Source organism: Pseudochaenichthys georgianus, chromosome 5 (genome assembly GCF_902827115.2).
Source record: "Pseudochaenichthys georgianus chromosome 5, fPseGeo1.2, whole genome shotgun sequence".
Classification (NCBI taxonomy): Eukaryota; Metazoa; Chordata; class Actinopteri; order Perciformes; family Channichthyidae; genus Pseudochaenichthys; species Pseudochaenichthys georgianus.
The window spans coordinates 24,457,875-24,478,929 of record NC_047507.1 but is presented as its reverse complement, the minus strand read 5'-3'; the positions used below and the strand labels follow the sequence as shown (position 1 = coordinate 24,478,929).

The 21,055-nt window shown below is 38.8% G+C and overlaps 1 protein-coding gene across 1 annotated transcript in view; it reads left to right on the top strand.

Annotated features, from left to right (window-relative positions):
• The first annotated feature begins 10,667 nt into the window (after positions 1–10,667).
• The window catches only part of gli1 (GLI family zinc finger 1), a 49,118-nt gene continuing 38,730 nt past the window's right edge, over positions 10,668–21,055 (top strand). The window contains exon 1 of the mRNA XM_034082092.2: positions 10,668–10,757. The gene's annotated coding sequence lies outside the window, so the exon portion shown is untranslated. The remainder of the gene's footprint in view (positions 10,758–21,055) is intronic.

Genomic DNA, 21,055 nt, shown 5'->3' with positions numbered 1-21,055 from the left:
TTTAAATCCAGGCTGAAGACTTTTCTTTTTGTCGCTGCTTTTAATTGAATTATTCATATCTTAAACTTCACTGTAACTTTTATCCATGTATTTTTCCTTTTAATGTTTATTTTATTAGCTTTTCTTTTTTAATGCTTAATGTCTTTCATTTTTTCTAAAGCACTTTGAATTGCCTTGTGTTGAAAAGTGCTATATAAATAAACTTGCCTTGCCTTGCCTTGCCTTGCCTTGCCTTGCCTTGCCTTGCCTTGCCTTGCCTTGCATTGCCTTGCCTTGCCTTGCCTTGCCTTGCATTGCCTTGCTTTGCCTTGCCTTGCCTTGCCTTGCCTTGCCTTGCCTTGCCTTGCCTTGCCTTGCCTTGCCTAGCCTAAACAAGGCTGATGCAGGATTTTTTTCAAGCAAACATTACAACACTAGCAAATTGTGGGGCATTACAGGTGAACCCAATCTACATTATACCTACTGATCTCTCTGAACTGTATCTCCATTCTAACTCAAAAAACATTGCTGTCTTCTCTTAGTTGTTATAAACGATGCACTTGCATAATAGTTCATGACTTCAAAGGAAACGTGAAATGTATGTGTGTTGTGTTACGATTGTTTTAATTGAGAGGAAACACACTACTGCAACATACCTACACATATATAGTTGTTATAGGTTCACAACTTTCTACTCAGCATTGTAAGCTCCACGTCACTGTGAATATAAAGTGAGAGTCATTCATTCAATTCACAAAGGTATTAACCTACCGCAGACACACTAATCAAACATTACATCTTCTTACACTCACTACAAAATAATCTTTCCAAAAAGAAGTAATGGAAACGTACTTTTTTCAAGGACATAATTAGCCTAGGATACTGTAAGTATCCCTATGTGCGATGTTTCAGTATGATGCCAGGTAAAGTTCTCTTAATGCATGTTTTACTGGTTGAAAACGGTATGCAGGCCTCCAGGTTTGAACTGCAGCAGTCCAGGTATTCAGCACCCCCTTCTGGGGTGATGGTGAACTCTAATGTGAATTCACATCTTCACTTTTCTGACTGAAAATAATTAGTGCTGAACAAAATAATGGTAATACTTGACTACCATGGTAAAACCATTTGTTTTTACCACAAAACAAGTCATGGGAAGTCTTGCACTTATGTTTCTAAAAGTTTCACCAGATATTTCTAACTTTTACTATTTGTAGTTCTTAAATTGCGCTCAACACTTTAAGATAACAAGTGACCTAAGACTACAAGATTACTTTTCCCAGTTCATGTTAGCATTTTGGGAGGAGTTGCAGTTCTGCTTTGTCCGTAAGGAATTGGCTTGGGAACCGGAGGGTGATTCAAGTCCTCAAAGTAAATATACAGTAATGTATGTATAGCAGCTCCTAATACTAGGATGGGTTAAATGCAGAGTCTACATTTCATTATGTGTGCTGTGCGGTGTATGTGTGATGATATAAAGAGCATTAAAATCCTCCATTTCCATTTATCCACTTTCTACCACAAAGATAGTCCCACAGGTTTTCACTGGGAACTAAGCAGAATCAAAACGTAAGGAACACTCTCCACAGTGTTGACATTGATGCTCACTTTTCAAACTAATATTCAAATGTGTCCAGTGACACAAAAACATTTCCATTTACCTCCATTGTATTAGAGGAGCACAAGATGGATGAGCACTAAAACTATAGTTTAAAGTTAAAACTTGGGTAAATAAAAACAAGAATATCTGCCTGTTTTAAAACCCTAAGACGTGTATACATTTCTTTTTTTTGCAATGAGGATGAAGGAAGCTGGTCTTAATGTGCTTGAAAATATCTGTGGATCTTGTAACGCCAAATTAAATTCATTTGTTATGCTCCAAAAGACCAAGACTAACAGGCTATTATTTTTCACACAATATACTTATATCTATTTTGTAGAGGATGAGTAATTCAACAGTTGCAGATCCCTGTGAAATATTCTCTAAATATTAATGTTAAATATCATTGTCTTGAATAGTCACTTAACAAATGTACACTTTTTAATCTATTTTGAATGTCTTTTCATCAATGTCCAAAGACTGTTGGAAACGTACTCTTTGACACCAGGAAGAACTTGCATTGGCCCCACTGAAGAAAAGCAGAGTGCTTAACCTAATCTGGGAAAAATAAAAGCCTACTGACTCACTGATATACTGACCCACTGACCCACAGACCCACCGTTTACATGTGCTACTAAAACCCTAATCCTTCATTCCACTCACAGTCCCACAAATCCCCTCGGGAGGTTTAAGGTGTCAGTCAGGTTTTCACCCTCGGTGTCACAAAAGGACAGCCTGGTGAGAAACTGCTCTCACACTCTCCGTTTCCCCATCTGATCTCAGGTAAATGGTAAACAACAATGTTACGATAAAGGTTAAAATTGGTGCACAAACATGCAGTTTTGTTTATTTGCCTTCAAGTAATCATGCTTGAGATTTTTTCAGCTATTAACATGCCAAACAGTCCTGTAGAGTGAGCCTTGTTTTGGTTCCAAAAGTCACACCAGACTTGCTGTTGTCTTTGTCAAATTGAATCTCTAAGCAGAAGGCAGATCAATTATTCAATTTAGTGATTTAAGATGTTTACCAGTCAGCTACGTGACCTGGTTAAATGCTCTGTACACAAAAACATGTTAGCATAGATGAAATAATTCTAGAGAGAAAGTTTTAAGTTATCCTTTAGTCATATGTATTGTATCCTCCTGGGACCCGAGGAAAAGATGTGTCTTACAATTTCCTTTTTTTTGTGATTTCCTACATATTTAGGGTTAAAAAAACATCTTGCAATGTAGACTTTTTTAATTTAATTTAATTTTTAAATGTTACAGTATGTCCACTGTAGAGGACGTCCGGACCATTTTAGTTTGAAAAGACAGTCAAAATGAACAGATAGACTATGTAACGTATTATGGTTATAGAGTGATAATAATACATTCACCTTTATTTAAAGCATAAATAAGTAATTGATCTGAACATTGCTGTTTATTTGGTCACTAAAAAACTAGTTTGTTTTTTGGTGAATCTTTCCAGATCTTCAAAGACTTTGTAGTCAATGTAGTGGGAAAGTACCTCATTGACTCCAGTCGGCACGGGCTGTTGGGTCATCTGGACTAGTTTTATGGATGTGGTCTCCATTTGACCTGCTCATCGAAACAAACTTGGCATTCCTGAGGCAATTCTCATTTTTCATGGCTCCACTTCAAATAAAAACAACAATAAGACATACGTGCTACTCTTGGCCCACAGAGGGCCATGTCTTTCCAGCTCGTCCTGTCTCTCTGTCTGTATCTGTGCGCTCATGGAGCCTCCTGCATCTTTCCCCCCTTCTTCTTGACCCTCTTCTATCCCAGGTGTGAAATCCTCATCTCTCTCATCATCTGAGAGCTCAACACCTTAATCTCCCTGAACTATCTGGTACAGAAAATATCTGCTTCAGTTCCGTTTCCTGCAACAAAATTGAGTCATAAAGTCCATGAAGATAGTCCTGACGTCCACTAGAATGGACATTTATAAAAGGGCTGTTATTTGAAAACTTGAATTATTTAATGGCTTTCAGAACTAATTATATAGTTCCTCACATGTTAATAAACAAGAACATATATGATTTTCATGATGAAAAGAAAGAGGAGCTTCCCAGCATGCAATTTTAACCAATGACATATTACTGGAAAGACCAGGGTGTCCTCTGTACAGTACATCAGGGATTGATAGAGTAGCTCAAAAGAGTAAAAGGAGATGCATGTTAACAAAATGTCCACTACAGTGGACATTTTCAATGGGCTGGGTCCCAGGAGGACGGTATATAACATTTTATTTTAGATATATATATACAGTACTGTTTATATATCTCAAAATCGACATACAACCTACACAGCTGCCAAAACTGTTGATTTTCAAAAGCTGCTCAAAAGAAAACTACAAATTTAAATAATTGTGATCTGATCAGTTTTGCCACTTGGTGACGTTGTAATAAGCTTGGGAAGGAAAATAATAATTCTAAATTGATAAATTATATCAACTGCTGCTTTACTGTGACCATGCCAATAACTCAGGTTGATCTTGAAGAATTTTAAAATCAAAAATGGTCTTCGGTAAGGTAAAACAAAACTGAGTTTGGGCATTCAGAGACTGCACAGTAAATGCAATTTAAAAATAATCTTTACTTTTGATCAAATTACATATAAGGTAAGATGACTTCCGTCAGAGGTGTCAAAGGTAATCAAAACTGAATTTGTCACTTGTGTAAGTCCAATCAGCTTCTTCCCTTTAGTGACTAAAGTAAGACTAAAGTGATTATGATTGCTGTTATTCTATTCAAGCATGTTGATTTTGTTTTGCTAGTCGTGCAGTAGTATTAGTATTTGACTTCCAACTTTGACTTCCATGCCTCTGCTTTTTGCTAAAACATGATTGGACTATGTTTGTGCTGCATGGATCCGTCTTATAAAAATGCTATTCAATAAAAGAGGGAGAGATGTTAACTTAATCAACAGAGGAAAATATATTCCTGACAGAGCCAACACACTTTTGCTCTGCAAATTGCCCTTTTAACTAAACGTCTTTGCTTTTAACTGCACAGCATTCTGTAGAGCTGGTCGGGTGTCAAAGATGCCACTGTGGTTTAGTAACCTGCTTCACTGCTTAAAGTTAGCCAGGATTAAGACTGAAGGTGCAGTCACTTATTATACTATTGCTTGGTGGGAGGTCCTAACCTTCAACCCTACAGCGTTTGGATTTGTGAAAAAGTGAGAAAGGTTGGAATAGGTTACTATCCCCAATCTCAAAAGGCAAAGAGCCAAAAATAAACTCCAGGCTTAAAACATGACACATTTCCTTGGTAAGCCCCAAGCCTCAGGCAAATCAGTGTTGGCGTTTGAGTCTCGTGAACAAACATATCAAAATGTGTTTTGAATATCATGCTCCAATATTTCATACCTACCATTTAGAGAGAAGTTATGGTACCGGTAGCTTTAGCTTAAGCTTTTGACTGCAAAAGGAAACCCCAGTTTTAAGAGACTGTGCCACCCTGTGGAATATTCAAAACAAAATATATAGTGCGGATAACGAGCTAGACCAAAAAGAAAAAAGTGATTTAGTCACCTACATTTGTGGTTGTGTTCATGGCCAAATTCCATCAAACTGTAGGGAGAGATAAAAACATGAGTGGAATAATTGTCCCATACAATTAAGTATACGTATAAGCATAAAGTATGTTTCTATACGTGAACAAATGAATATATAGACTAAAGGATGTGCGCTACACACCGTGTATACCTAACTGATATAACATCCCCTGTGTGTACAGGGCTCTTTAATGGTTACAATTGTATACAGGACAGCATTGTTTTACGGTAAGGTGTTTTGGTTTGCCTTGTTCTTAGGCCTGTATTATGCTGCCATCTGGCGGCCAAGACTTGAACAAAAAGCAAAACAATAAACTACATACTCATATAAAGAAAAATGTAACTTTTACACACAATATTAATTATGGTGGCAATCGGAAGTGTGCAACTAAATGTGTGTATTGCATGTTAGTTCACAGTTCATGCTGAGTATTTAGGCAATACAAGTATATCTTCACTTAAAGCAGCTGAATGCATTTTGGTGATATTGACACATGTATTTTGAGTTAAAAAACATTATTCATATACATACATAACTAAATAAAACAAATAATACGGTGACACAGAACATGACAGGAATGGCTGTCCATTATGCTGGAAAACCACTATTTCATATATTTTCATTAATGCTACATTATCATATAAATATATATGTTTACTTTACTTCAAACATTCTCAACTCTGTAATAGTTCTTGTTTTTTACCCTCAAATTGGCAATGATATTTCAAAATGTACTTTTTGCAGTATTTTTAACAAATCATAACCATATTTATGATATAATGTACTTTATCTAATAATTCAGCCAAGTTACCTTATCTCTTGTTTAAATTGCCTTAAAGCCTATTTTACATAATACAGTCAAATCTGTACTTCCCAGCATGTAGTTTAGCAGCAAATAGCAAGATAATTTCTTCAGAACTTGGTGGGGACCAAAAAGAGCTCAAATGAGAGTGAATGGACTTTATATTTGCCAGGACAAAAAAAAACACATTTATTTTAATACTATTGTTGTTGGCAAAATAGGCAAGTCTTTGTAACTAAGATATAATACTCTATGTTAAATGTGTGTTGCTGCCGCCAAGTGGACAAAGTAGTTGATTTATCTTTAAAATAGTTCTCTGTATGCATTACTGATGAATACATTTTCAGTGCCATTTTATTTTTAATACCAAAGCACATTTTTAGATAAATTATTTGATTACTGAAACAAAGTTTGAAAGCTTTTATAACTAATAAATGCTAAATTATCCTTTGTTGAATTGTTATGCCATAATTAATTATACACAAACGGAGAAAAATATCTCATCCTCATATTTGGTCGTGTACCACTATTTCTTCAAGTATATTGAAGACCAATTCTACAGCAGATCCCAGACATAAATGCACGATGCAGGGGGAGGGGGTGTAGGGAACAGCAGACCTGAATAGTGAGAATATGGGTGAAAAGATCACCAGAAAACCAGACTCTGCTGTCTTGTCTCAGCCACTGGATTGATTCACTGACACCTAGCTCCTGACTCTTGTGCCAACTCTGGCTTTGATGAAACAGAGGATGCTTTCTCTACGCTCAGCCTAAAAGCAGAATCTCCTGTTGCTGAAGCTCCTCCTCCTCCCGTGACCCCTGCAGATGGACCTCTTGCCATCGGTGTAATTCAGGTTGGGTTCACAATCAACCAGATTGAACGAGCAGACACCAGAGACGGACTCAGAGGATGTGGAGCTCAGCCGAGAACTACACCCTGCTGTGATTCTGGTTCTTCTATCCCCCACGATGGACCTGTTTGCAGGCTGACTTGATAATCAGCCAGGGTGAGGTAAAACATAAGAGAAGAGGCAAGCGCTACTGTATAGTTGGTTCAGAATAACTGTCTGTTGCTGCTGGAAGATGCAGACAGAACATTCTTTAGTTTGATTTTCTTTTTCATTGTTTTTTTTTTGCATCGAAATAAATAATTAAATTGTTGTGTATGATTTATTCTGAATTACTCTGTTTTATATTGTGAATGAATGCCAAGACAATATTTTACAGAAGTAGAAGTTACATTATTTGTATTTAAACAACACTTTGCTTCCTTTACATGTTTAATGTCTTGTCTTTTATCTCAACTATACAAAAAGGAACAAATGATTGTATAACAACAACAAAATACAATATAATGTAGTTACTGAGAAACTGTTTTATGAATGTCTTTTTTTAATTATAAGAGGTTCAGTGTCTTGGTAATTTGTGTACAAGACACATTAGTCCAATTTAATGTGCAAAGTAAGCAAAACTTGGTTTAAAACTTTGAAATGATTATGCCCAGGTTTTAGGCGATAGTAGATAGAAGATATTGAATTGGTGAAAATGTTTGAAGTGTTTCTCAATGTTGTTACATGACAAATTGGTTGCTCTAAATGAAAGCTTGGTAGACAGTCTTTAATTGTGTGTTAATGTTGTAAGGATAAACCTTTATTAAGTTAGCAGATTGAATCCAAACCAGCTTTAACTGCACTATACACTTTGAGCACCTGCCCTTTCGCCCTCCTATTAGAGAAGTGCCCTTTTTGCGCACATGTAACTCAGTTCACAAAGGTTTAACAACACAAAAGTTCCTTAGCCAATTGTTATACAGAGTTTTCGACCTTAGCCTTAGCTAATCAAAATGCAGGTCTGCTGAACGGTTGAAATATTTATAACTCAGATAAAACCTTAATAACTCAATATAAATGCTGTCAGACCAAAACGGTAACAGTTTGCACTTTGTTGTGAGGTTGTAGACGTGTGGGAGAAGCCCTGCTCTGTTAAAGCTGATGAGTGACATTGATAAACTCCCGACTTGACGAATCGCGGGCAGTAGGCTATGACAAAAAACTCATATCACAGTATTTTTTCCAAATTACAACGGTATCACGGTATATCACGGTATTTATGTATTGTTCACTGATTGGAAATGTATTGACATGTATACGTTTATAATGGTGGCCCTCATGAGTCTTAAATGGTGAAGGAATAAAAAAAAAGGATTGCATTGAGAAAATCTGAAGTAACCTCTGATCGTATGTTCTTAATGACCTCCTGCCTTAGTTCAGGACACACACTGATCACACTGTGTTACTTTTAGTAAAAGTGTATTTACAGATGTATGATTCATGTACACCTACTGAACACCCTTTTGACAATATTGTTCAATACATTTACCAGTTTGAAAGTGAAAATAGAAATATTCTAAATAGCATTTTCTTATATACTGTTTTATCCAATTAATTTCAACATAATGTGTTTTACACTATATGTTGAACAATATAATTGGTGCAAAACTAATTGTGCCTTGTTTACCTTGTGGTCAATGTGGGTATTGAACAATTCTCTTTAACCCTTAGATGCATAAGTGGGTTTTTTTGGACCCGGTGAGGTGGTTTTCTTGAAGTATCTTTGTAATTACATTTTTTTTATCATTTCATATTCCAGCTATTCCTCAAAAAACATGTTTTGGATATCATGCCATTCACATTTTTAATTTACATTTTAAGAAATTGTAGTTTTTGGATTACAACCCCTGTACCCCAAGCTTCCATAAGTGGGTCTTTTTGGACCCGGTGAGGTGGTTTCCTTGAAGTATCTTTTAAAAAATGTTATCATTTCATATTCCAGCTATTCCTCAAAAAACATATTTTCGATATCATGCCATACACATTTTAAATTTAAATTTTAAGAAATTGTAGTTTTTGTATCACTACCCCAAGCTTCCATAAGTGGGTCAAAAATGACCCGCATGTATTTTCTATGGAATCCTATGGGAACCTTTGATTCTTATCACCTCAGGACTACATTCACTGTAGACCACACAGACTACATCACAAGTGACACCTCTCAGGAAGATTATTTTACACAGCAAGATCTGAACCTGTCAGTATAATAATAATAATATTAATAATAATTATAATACATTATATTTGTATAGGGCTTTTCAAGGACTCAAAATCGCTTTACAATATAAGGGAAGGTTAGGGTGGGGGGTATAGGACTATCAAACTTGATCAACCGGCATGTATTGATGGGGGGGGGGGGGGGGGGGGGGGGCTATGAGTAGACAAGAGGAGAAGAGATGAGTTTTGAAAAGGGACTGGAATACTGTGAGGGTCTCAGAATAGCGGAGATCTTTGGGACAATATGTTCAAAAAATGTTTTGCAAAATGTAAAATGCTTTGTTGATTTGGTCTAAAAATGTGATAACAGTTTCCGTCGTTGCACTGGATGTTTTGTATATCCTGCTAAAATCAGTGTTGCATGTATACATATTACATGATCGTATGTTATCTAGAAAAAAGATACAAAAAAGCTTGGGTTCTATGGTAAGTAACTAAGTACATCTAGCAAGTACTTCAATGTTGTAGGTGCTTGTAGTGTTTAAGTACGTTTAGTAAGTCCTGCTAACTTATACAGCTACTCCTCTACATTTTAGAGGGATATATTGAACTTTAAACCTCAGAACTTCACATATTTTGCCTTTTTAACATAAATATAAATAATTAAATTAATTAAATGATGATGCATTTGTATTAGTTATGATACAACTTCACCAAGTGAGTACTACTTTGGTAAGTTTCACAATAACATTAGCTACACTTTTATACATGTATGCATCAGTGATTATGATCTAATAATCATTATTCTGAACTGACTCAATTATTTTGATATTTGAATTACATTTCAACTCCACTGCTTGTGTACCATAACGTACATTTTGGATCCATGACTTTTCCTTGTAATTTATTATGGTATCCATACTCTCACTGGTGTTTCTCTAACCTCTGCCTGTGGTCCTGAGCTGCAGACTGAACTCCAGTCCTGGTTTTGTTGTGGATTTTACTGGCAAGGCGCAGCAATCTGCAGCATCCCCACACGTAGCAGCCACACACGCTGTCCGAGAAGCTATGAAGTTACCATTAAAGTAAACAAAAACATTTATAGATAGATTATCCCAATTATTAGATAGGAACGCACTTTATATAGACACAGCAATGTCCATACAAGTATGTTATAAACATATGCATGCTGTAATGACTTTATATAACTTAAGCATCTCGCTGTAAATGTATTTGTAATTACTTGCACAGAATAAAAGGCGAGGGATTGCAAATGTATCAGTCTTGGTAAACTGTAGTGCATGTTAACTTTAAGGGAAAAACTGAGGCAGCATGGCTCTTTTTTAAGAAAAACAAAAAGTGAACTTCCTGTTTCGGGGTGGTCCACAGACTTTGGAGAAAGGGAGGGAGGAGGGAGGAGGAGAAGGGGGTGCGCATTCCCGCATTGGCTGTGCAACCAACTCCAGGGCGCTTTGAGGAACTCCATAGCCCGAACATGGGGTTCAATTCTGTCCCCGTTTGCGTATAGTGACTCTGAATTAACAAATTATGGGAAAGCACTTATAAAACAGGATAAAGTGTCGGTTTCTGTGAAGAATTCCGTCATCTCCATCCGAGCGCGTCTTGCCAAAAAGTCGAGAGAAAGTCGAGCGAAGGGAGGCTTTACTGGAAACTCAGACTCTAGCAGTCCTTGGACACTGAGCTCCTCCAAGGACTCTGGGAATCAAGTCAGAAAGTTTCATGCTGAATGTTCCTGCATTAACCTGAGGTAAGCACAGCTGATGATTCATTTTCTGTCTTGATATCACACGCAATCATGATCTAATTACGAGTTTATTCGTGGGTGGAAAGTTGTATTTCAATCATTCGGCACTGCTATATTAATTGCGTACTTTCTGTAGTAAGAAAGAAAACGTGTTATTAGTGAAAGTCCTCTTTTGGCTTTATCTATTCAGGGGATTTTGGGACGCATTGGAAGCGTTGGTTTGATTTAATTAGGCTGTTTAACACTTCCTGTACACTGCAATGTGCAGTAATTGAGTTGCATAATATTTCTACTATCCGATCAAAATGTATTATACGCTAGTTTTTGTGGATTAATTTCTCCTTATCCCAAAGTAGCGTTGGTACTGTCTTTTCTATCTAATTGTGGAGATGTGAAGCATAAGCCTGCAGAAACAAGTTTAGACATAAAAGAATATACACTTTCCTGTCTTTATACGTTGGTCTCCCGGGGGAAGTGTTTCTTTTTAGGGGTCTGAATAAATACGGTTTTAAAATCACACATAGCCGAGGGTCTGAGGGCCACCCGAGAACAGCTGTTTCTTGTAACCTGAAATACTTGAGGTGCCAATATATTTTCCAAATGTGGGTTTCTGTCAGGACACCCACACGACAACATCCTCACTGAGCACTGTGTGAGGTTCCAGGAGGGAGAAATCTCTGCAAAAGCCCCATCAACCCATTTAAAATGATGCACTGGATATATTGCTGCATTTTGTTCTCACTTCTGGTTAAAATAAACATGCATTGTGAAGCCTCCCTAATCCATCTCTAATCTGAGATATATTATTGAATCTAATCTAATTATCTCTCTAAGAGGTGACTGTAGCTGCTAATGTGGGTAGATTAGGGTGCTGGTCTTCATGCAGTGGCCCTGGACTGAAGAGCGTCAACACTGGACTCAATAGAAGAGCCAAACACTTATTTATTCCAAAGTGACAGTGAGAAGTGCTCAGCACACAAACTCACAACCTCACTAAACAGTATTTGCACACACACTCATAGAGGGTGTATTTGTAAGCCACAACGTTTCTTTTAGTAGATCTCAAAAAATAAAACATGTTAGAAAGACAATGATGTATGTGGAATGTTTTTATAGGGAAATTGTGGCATATTTACCAAATAGTTATATTATTTATTGTTTAAATAAATGACCACAAGGGTCAAAAGAGTACAGTCAGAGGTTGACATATTGTGAAACTTAAGTGTGTGAAAAACGTCCTTTTTGTGAGTAGGAAAAGCCCCTCAGATATTACTTTTGATTTCAATCAGAACATATTTTCAAGAAAACAAGCACAAATTCTGTTTTTTACGGAGAAGCACTCGGGCCCTCCTCAAGGTTGAGACGGGGGAGAGTTTTCGAGGGAGGAAAGTGCACTTGTCCTTTGGCCACGTGTGAAAAGCTCTGCAGGGGAGCTTCCTCACCCTCCCTGGTCTTTATCAAGTGTGTTAAGGCCAAAAGGCTCCTTAATGGGAATGCTCTTAAACAAATAGACCATACAGGAAGCAACTGTCCCCCTACCCAGTCACAGGAGAGGACTGATGGGCTTTATCACAACCATATCAGAGCCCTGATAAGTGTCTATCAGGCTGAATACAATTGAAGTTAGTGGGATGAATCCCTTTTCCTTTTAGGTCAGTGTAAACAAAGGTAGGTGGAGGATGTTTAATCTGTATGCTGAAGCAACATTTAACTTAGAGGCAATTTGAGGAAGGAAAGTTGTTCCTTAAGAGACAAGCGAGTCCAAATCTGGAATATAAAATAGCTCAAACCTTAACTTTTTGTAGTTCTATCTTGCATTAATAATGTTACTTAATTGTTGTTTATTGACCGCTTGTTGTGTGACACACTGGTACCCAGAAGCAGGCAACAACAAGTGGGGTGTTTTTGTCCAGATTCCATTTTGGTCTGCTCAGCAAGAAACATGTGTCACGTGATGCCTGCAATCCCCCCCCCCCCACCAATCCTCCTTCTCCCCAACACCCTCCCACCTTCCAGTGAGAGGGAGGTGAGGGGGAGGGAGAGAGGGGTAGAAAGACCACCCTCACTGGGATCACAGCCCCTCAATCAGACCCTTTCACACCCTGTGAACCTGAAACAATCAGGGTTTAATAGCAGCTGTCTGTCTGTGCCGGCCCTGGCTAAAACCATGTCGGCTCACAGTGCGGAGCCTCAGCCGCGGAGAGACCAGAGCAGACAGGCCTGGGGATGCTCCAAAGGACACAGAAGACAGAGACACACAATCAAACACTCTTTCTCCGTCTTTATACCCTGCTACTCTTTTCTCTCCACATCTTCTAGCTTTCCTCCCCATGTTTCAAGGCTCATAAAGAGATGCTCGGCTCCCTCAGGTTGCCGGTGTCAGGGTCTGGTATTTGAAGGTTATTTGTGGTTCATCGGATTGAGTTTGTGTGGTTTTCACACTGCTGCAAGGCTTTGTTCACGTTGTCATTCATGGGTGTTGAGAGCAGAGTGCATTGATTTTTTAAAGGTAGATTGTTGTTTTCACTATTATTGAGCCAAAGTTTATCCCATGGGTGCGATCTGTATCACAATTAATTTAGCCGAAAATATCATGTATGCTGAAGATCACCTTTTGACAATTATTGCATTGGGTAAGATTACACTATTGGTTTCACTGAGAATCTCTCTACCTAGACATATACCACATCTAATGATGTTGACACTGGTCGGCAACGGCATCAAACACTTTAGAAGCTTAACTAGCATCAGCCAAAGGGCACACATAATAGAAGGGGGAAATGTTGCAGACATGGGAAATATTCAAAAAACCATTGTTCATGGTCACTTTGAGCTTTCCCATCCATTAGAAAGCGTATCAGACAAATTGATCTGCAGGGGCGATCAGGTCAAAGCAATAGAAAAATGAGAGGTCCGCTGTATTAGATGTAATTATTTTAATTATGGGAAGATAAGAGCTACAGTAGTGACTGGACGCTCAGGAAATAAGGATCCCATATACAGTATGTCCACTAGTAAACAGATTAATCAATGAGGGGAATAATTGTTGAGGTTTTTTTAATTAGATAGATAGAATTGGGAGGTGTGACGAAGATAACTTTGTCACTGTGGACTGACGGCTTCAGAAACTGACCACTCCGCTGCACAGAGTTCAAGAAACCCCGGGCGGAGTGGAGACACATGGAGGAGAGCAAAATGGCAAAAACGGTTAAGACACTGTGCTTCCTGGGGAGAGGGGTAAGGAAATGTGACGGAGATAACTTCGTCACATTTGTGGACTAACGGCTTCAGGCCTTGTATATTGCACATGTGTTTTATTTTGAAAAGTGTTCCCCCTCCCGTTTTTTCTGTTGCTCCTGATTATGTTCACATGATGCCCTGTGTTGTCTCCTCCCCCCTCACCTGTGTCTTGTTGGGTTAATTAGTGTGGGTATTTAGGCTCTGTGTTTCCTGTTTTGTTGGGTGTGTGAGATCTTTGTGGCTGGTGACTGTGCTCACGGGAACAGCAAGATTGAGGCTGTGTCCTGTGCTCGAATTTAATAAATGCCCACACCGGGTTATATTTTTGGACGTTCTGCCTCCTTGCTTGGTCGGGCCGCTCAATTGTCGGCTTCACAGGAGGGATGAAACCCTCTTAAATGGTCACACATGCAGAGCACACAGCACACACAGTGAAATGTGTTATCTGCTTTTAACCCATCCTAGTACCAGGAGTCTAGTACTAGGAGCAGTTAGGTGTTAGATTTCTTAATTGGCTAAGGATTTTTAACATTAAGGACATCCCGTCAATGTTGGAAGATTGATGCATAATTCTCTGATGCTGGATAACTTCTGTAGTGTAAGGGGTTAGCAGAAGATTGTTGTTACGGTAAATAAAGGACAAGCAACCCAAACACTTATTTACAGTTAGAAAGAGATGGTAGTTCTGGTTTGAAAACAAAAAGCATACCGTAATGTAATGTTACAGGACATAAACTTCCCATCCACTACCCCAACATAAACCCTGTCTTCTAAAATATTATGTTCATATACTACTTATTTGCAAGAGTAAATGCATTTTTGTAGTAACATAATGCCTAGATTACCTTTTATATTAATATATATATTTTGGGAAGTGATTAAACGATTGAATAGTTTTCTATTAACAAAATAGATGTAAACTCAGTCTCCGACGCTGACCCACTCAGATCGAATTCAGTTACAATCCAAGCAGCAAATACGTTTGTTTTTTTGTGGCAATTTAGCATGGTACAAAGGTATTTTGTGGTAGAAATGATTGCGGTACTTTCCTCCTTGTTGCACAGATCAGCAGAATCAAAAATATTAACATAATTCCTATAGGATGCCGGACAGCAATTGATGGAAGGGAGCACAACGGGCAATGAAAGAATAGAGTACGAACCCAACAAGTCCTGATCCTTAGAAAAAACTAATCTTGGGCTGATTAACCAGTCTTCCTGGTCCCTAATGTGGGAACACTTTGGTTTAACTCCCTGCTCTAATGCCTTAATACTAGACATGAAAGGTCAAGTCACATGTGGCGCAGCAATAAGAATGATGTTGGTGGAATCTTACAGAAAATGCAGTGTTTTTGCATCTGCCTCAGGGAACATGTGTGTGTGTGTGTGTGTTTTATATAGATTCAAGGTTACTGCTGACAGTAAAAGGCGGAGTCATTCCGGTCCCCGTCGTCCCTCCTCCGTCTTTGAATGAGGGTGGCGGTTTTTGATAAATGTGTGTGCGTGCATGTGTGTTCAAACAGTTAAGCATGCTGACTGTTAACTATCACCTCATGTGGTTGATATTAGAAATCAAACTAGTGCTAATAGGATCCAGGTGAGATTGTCAATGGCTCTCACATGCACCACCAACAACCCACAAAGATACTTACTCATTGCTCACTGTTACTTTAGCTGCTTAGTAACAATGGGCCTGCGGTCGGGGTTTTCTTTGAGGGATGGTGGTCTGCTGTGGATGACAAAGGCGAAAAATTAACAGCATGTGGAGGAGGCAGGGAAACAAAGAAATGTTTGATAAAAGTAAACCAAACAGCTGCAGGTCTAAACTGTGAGTGAATTTGTTGTGTTTTCATGCATGCATATTATGTATATACTGTACCTGTATGTGTGAGTGACTTTGTGTTTCAATGTGTGTGTTCTCCGCTGCTGATGACTCACGACACACTGTCCTGTCGGCAGGCAGAAAGTGAAGAGGGGGTGGTGTTTGTTATTTCAGCAGGTTGCCATAGCCACGGTGCATTCGGGTGCTGCCATCATCGGTGTAATTACAACGCAAGTGTCTGACATTAGCTCTCCTCGCTGCCTGCGTCTCTCTGACGTCCACCAATGAACCAGCGTTTCCCTCATGCTTCCAGGGAGGGTCATCCTGAGAGTTCTGTGTCAGTTTTGAAGTCATTTCAGTTCAACATAAAAGAAAAAGAAACATCTGGGTGGAATACTGCTCCCGCTTTCTTCTCCAAAAGAAATGCAATCCCTCATTTTCACATTAAGTAGAGAGTTGGTTACTTCCCTTGAACAGTTTGTATGCAAAGTCACTAATCTTACCAGCGCTGTTTTATGTGATAAGCTATTACATTTTACTGGTGAAATAAGCGAGAGACAGATAGCCAGAGAGAGGGAGACATTAAATGAGGATAAGAGAGCAGAGGCGTATCCGTGTACCACGTGTTTGTGATGAGCCTCCAGGGCAACAACTCTGTAATATGAAATGAGATAACAACAGTAGATCTTTGCTTGATACATGTTCTGGGGGAACTCATAATTCCACACACTCGCCTGACAAACATGCAGCAAGTATATAAACATGAAGTTATAGATATTTATGATTACTCAAGCACTGGTATGCAGCATATTTTAAGTGTATGCAGCTGTACATGAGGGCTTCTTTATATTTAATGTATTTATTATTATCTGGCACAGCACCAGTGTGAACCAGTGAGAGGGCTGATTATCATTAAATAATTTTAGATAACAGGGCCAATACAATACCTGAGTTTTAGTACTGATAGCAAAGCAATTCGTTTTTTAACTTAATTTGGAAATGGAGTTAAATGTTTTAATCTTTTGGTGTTATAAAATAGGACTCAATTCATAATTGATATAAATACAGAACTTTGTATTCAAAATATAGTTTGATTCAGTTATTTTTAGATGGAATTTAGAGGAAATATCTGGTCAAAGAAAAGGTAAACAAAACTAAAACATTCTATATATATATTCCAACTTTGGATATTTGATAATTTTCCATATTCTACGTTAAGGACATTTCATTTGAGTTTCAGTATTGGAACATAGTGGTTGGTATACAGATAGCTGTGCAGTGATACTGTAATGATCTCTAAAAGGATGAATACAGCAATCCCACATTTCCAAAAATAAAAGATGTGAGAGGTTTTTTTCAAACATGTAAACTTTATTTACATTTTTAGCAAAAAGCTATTTCAGGACATTCAACAATTGTAAACAAAGTTCATGTACCTAAAGCCTAAATGTATCTTACTTGTATCTATTCTTAAGTAAAATGAACAATATCTCAATTGTATTCCAGGTTTATAGAGTTAAAAAAACTAAAATGTAAACAATTGATGACCTTAACCCACATTGCTTCATGATAATGAGAAAGGAATTGTGTGGTCAGCCTAAAACCCACTAAAAAAGATTCTCTTTTTGTGTTTTCTTAACCTCTTTTGGTTGCTTCTCGTCCAAATGTTTCCCATTCTGTATAAATCTCCTCATTCCCATTCTCTCTCCTCCTCCGCTGCCCGGCCTCTTGCATATTGTTCTATTCTTGTTTCCCTGCTCTGTAAGTAAGTGACAGTTGTGAGAAACTACAGTGGCTAGCTGATGCCACGTTAACCAGATCAGATGCCATAACAGGAAGTCCATCCACATGCATGGATGTAGCACAGTGACACGCACATGACTTACTACCAGTGCAAGCCAAATGTAGGCCCCTGTCACTGATACACTGACATGAATCTGCTGTGGGTCAAAGGTAACTACACCCTCAGTCAAACAGTCTCATTTTTACTACAACATATCTGACATGACAGCTTTCATCAGACTTTCTGTGGAAAGTGGCGAACTCTCACTGGTGACGCAGACAAGCCTCGGCACCTTCATTTTGATTCATAAGTAACATCTGTTGATTGTTTCGCTAGCAGAAACAATGGTAAATCTGAAACCAAGCCAAACTCATTTAGGCTCTGCTGTAATTAACAAAAGAGATGTGGTGCGCTTGTTTTGTTGGTTTCCTGATAGCCTTAACTGAAGTGATCTGACTGATTTGTCCTGTAGCATCTAATGTTGTTAACAGATATGTTCTGTGTGTTGCGGTGCCATAACACGTAAATGGAAACTAGCAGTATAACTTTGTGTTGAAGCTGTTATTGAGAAAATAATTCCCTCCAGGAAACAATAAACAAGGAAGGTTGTGAGATGTAATTAACTTTGTTTCAACAAAGCTTTGCTGACGTCTCCTTTACAGTAGAGAGAAACCCTTCATCAAGATTGTACAGTAACATGGGGCAAATACAGTTCCAGTGCATTTGATACATATTTGTAAACTTAATTAAGACTTCAGAAAAATAATATTATTGGCACAAGTTGAGAAAGAGCTTTCCATTTTCATTAACAGTGGAATTTGTTGGAAAGGAAAGAAGGGCAAAAGAGAGTAAAGGGCGAACGAGAGCAACATTTCATAGTGAGTGTGGAGGAGGGAGAGAGAGAGAGAAAGAGAGAGAGATGCAGATTGTTTTAAATCCGCAGCGAGTCAGGCTCTCAAATTTATGCCCATGGGCTGCTTCTTGGGTGGGCTGCAGGGAGGGCGGTGCGCTAGCTGGAGCAGGGGAAAGTTGCCGACTCCAGGCTGCTCGCCTTGCTCTGAAGCTTGGCTTTTCCTGCTGGAACACATTTACAACTCAACCGTCCTGACTGGCTGACTGACTGCCTGGCCCTGCCCTGCCCGACTGACTCTTTCTGTCGCTTATTGAGCAAACATTTTCAATGTTTTCGAGGTTTTATCTCTTTAATGGTGCCTTTCTCGTTTTAGCAATGGAAATGTTACTAGTATCTACAACAAAACCGTTGTTTTTGACACTTCACATTCCAGGAGTAAACTAATTTCCTCATACAAGTAGTTTGTCCTCCAGAAATAATGTACGTCTCTACCCAAGAACTTAGATAAGATAAGTTGTCATTCTGTCTCCTCTGTATTTCATCCCAGCAATAACTATTTGTTTTCTCAACTACAAGCCATAATGCACTTTGTTTTCACAGTGTAGATTCAGGGCTGGATACATCATCGTCCTTGTGTCAGCTTGACATAAAAAGAATCCTGTTGTAAAAGAAATGTTCTAACTTAAAGTTTAACAGTGTGTCTAATTTAACAGGTGATTACCTTGGTTTTAAACAATACCAGTTTGAGTTCTTGTACTCAAATACTGAAAGCCTGTTCAGTGCTGAGCTTCTTTAACTTATTTAAAAGAACAGGGAGGTTTCCTCTCTGAATACACAGCGAGGGGATGACATCGGCAGCATGTAAATCAGCCTCGCAGCCTTGCAATAATCTAAACTTCAAATTTAGCGGCTGGTGTGTCGGTTCACCAAGATAATGTGCTGACACACACACATAGACACGAATACATGCATGTACACAACAACAATAAGAGACCAGAAGGAAGTAAACAAGTTGCTTTAGGATGAGCAGGGATCATTTATCTTATCATTTCTGTTAAGGCTTTCAGCACAACATTTTCTTTCGAAGTAAAAAACACATTTTCCTTCAAGTTAAAACACTGCTTGAGAAAAGAAAAGAAAACTGTTTTAGAAAAGAAAAGAAAACTATGTGGGTGTACTTCTTCCTCCCAGCAGTCTTGGTTCATTCCAGCCTGTGTGTCTGGCTGCTTTGTGAGCTAATTCGCTCTGAAGGTATTACGGTTATTGGAAGGCTTGTAAACCATTAAGTCTTTATTTACAAGAGAAAGAAAAGAGGGTCTGGGTAACTGTGGGGGCGAGCTAGGTTTTGGTATGGGCGCTGACCCCACTGTAAGTGATCAGAACAACTGTAATTCTCTGCACGAAGGACATCTGGTCCTATTTGCAGCTGGGTGCAGACCACTCCTCAATTACATAATTGTGCCCATTAATTACATGGGGAGGGCCTTCATTTCCTGGTAGCCAATAACTAACAAACAGAGAGCCAGTAAAGGAGGACTCTAACACACACACATGATTATAGCGTGTGTGGTGATACATAAAGCATGGCCTCCCATGTATAAGAGCAGCCCAAGGTTAAAAAAGCATCCGAACGAGATGGAAAACTTCATCTTTTACGTTAAGAGTTTATTTCAGCGTAAAGCAGGAGGGAGGCGACACAGTGGTAACACAGCTGTCGGTTCAACACTTGGTCTATAAAATGTAAAAAAAAAGGTTCCCACAGCCAAAGTTGTGCAACTTTAAATGTCCTGTTTGGTGCAAGCAACAGTCCCAACGAAATGATAATGAGTTTTTTTAAGTATGACAAAAAAAGTATCTTATCTTATACATTTTTAAAAGACAGAATGCATGCACCTTTTCATTAAAAATGACTAAAGCGAATTTTTGATAGTAAAACATATTGTATGATGTATCAGCTTATCCAATAATTCATTAATTGTGGCAGATTCAAACAATATTTAACCGGCCCTTTGCTCTGAGTTGTGTGGTTCCCATGCCGAGAACTGACCTGCTGCTGCACTCAGCATGAAACAAATGTTGGAATGACAATGCGGCTGTCGCAGCTGTTGTTTTTTCAGGTCCAGAGCTGTTGTCCTCTCCTCCTCCTCCTCCTCCTGTACTTCTTTCTTCTGATGCTCCTCCTGTCGTCATCCCCGTCCTTATGCCAGGGGGTGCGGAGCAGACCGGCCATAGGACAGGAGCTCACACCTGCTAGCAGAAGTTTAAGGAGAGCGTGGGATAATGGAAGAGTAACTGGTGGGGGAGAGATACTGTCTTTCTGTGCGTGTGGGAGAGAGACAGAGAGAAGGCAGCATACAGTGAAAGGAAGAGGCTGTGAGAGAGAGTCTCTTGGTCTTTAGACTGCGGGAGGATCGAGGTACCATGCTGGGCATTTATGCCGGGGCTTATGGGACCCGACTCGGCTGAATACACAGAGGGTCAACAGGGATCCACGCTCACTTTTCTTTTCACACAGAGTACAGTGCTGTGTGTTCACACTATGATAGACCAGCGACCTGTGCAAACTGGTTCTCTGCCTTTTACCCAGTGCATGCTGGGAAATGC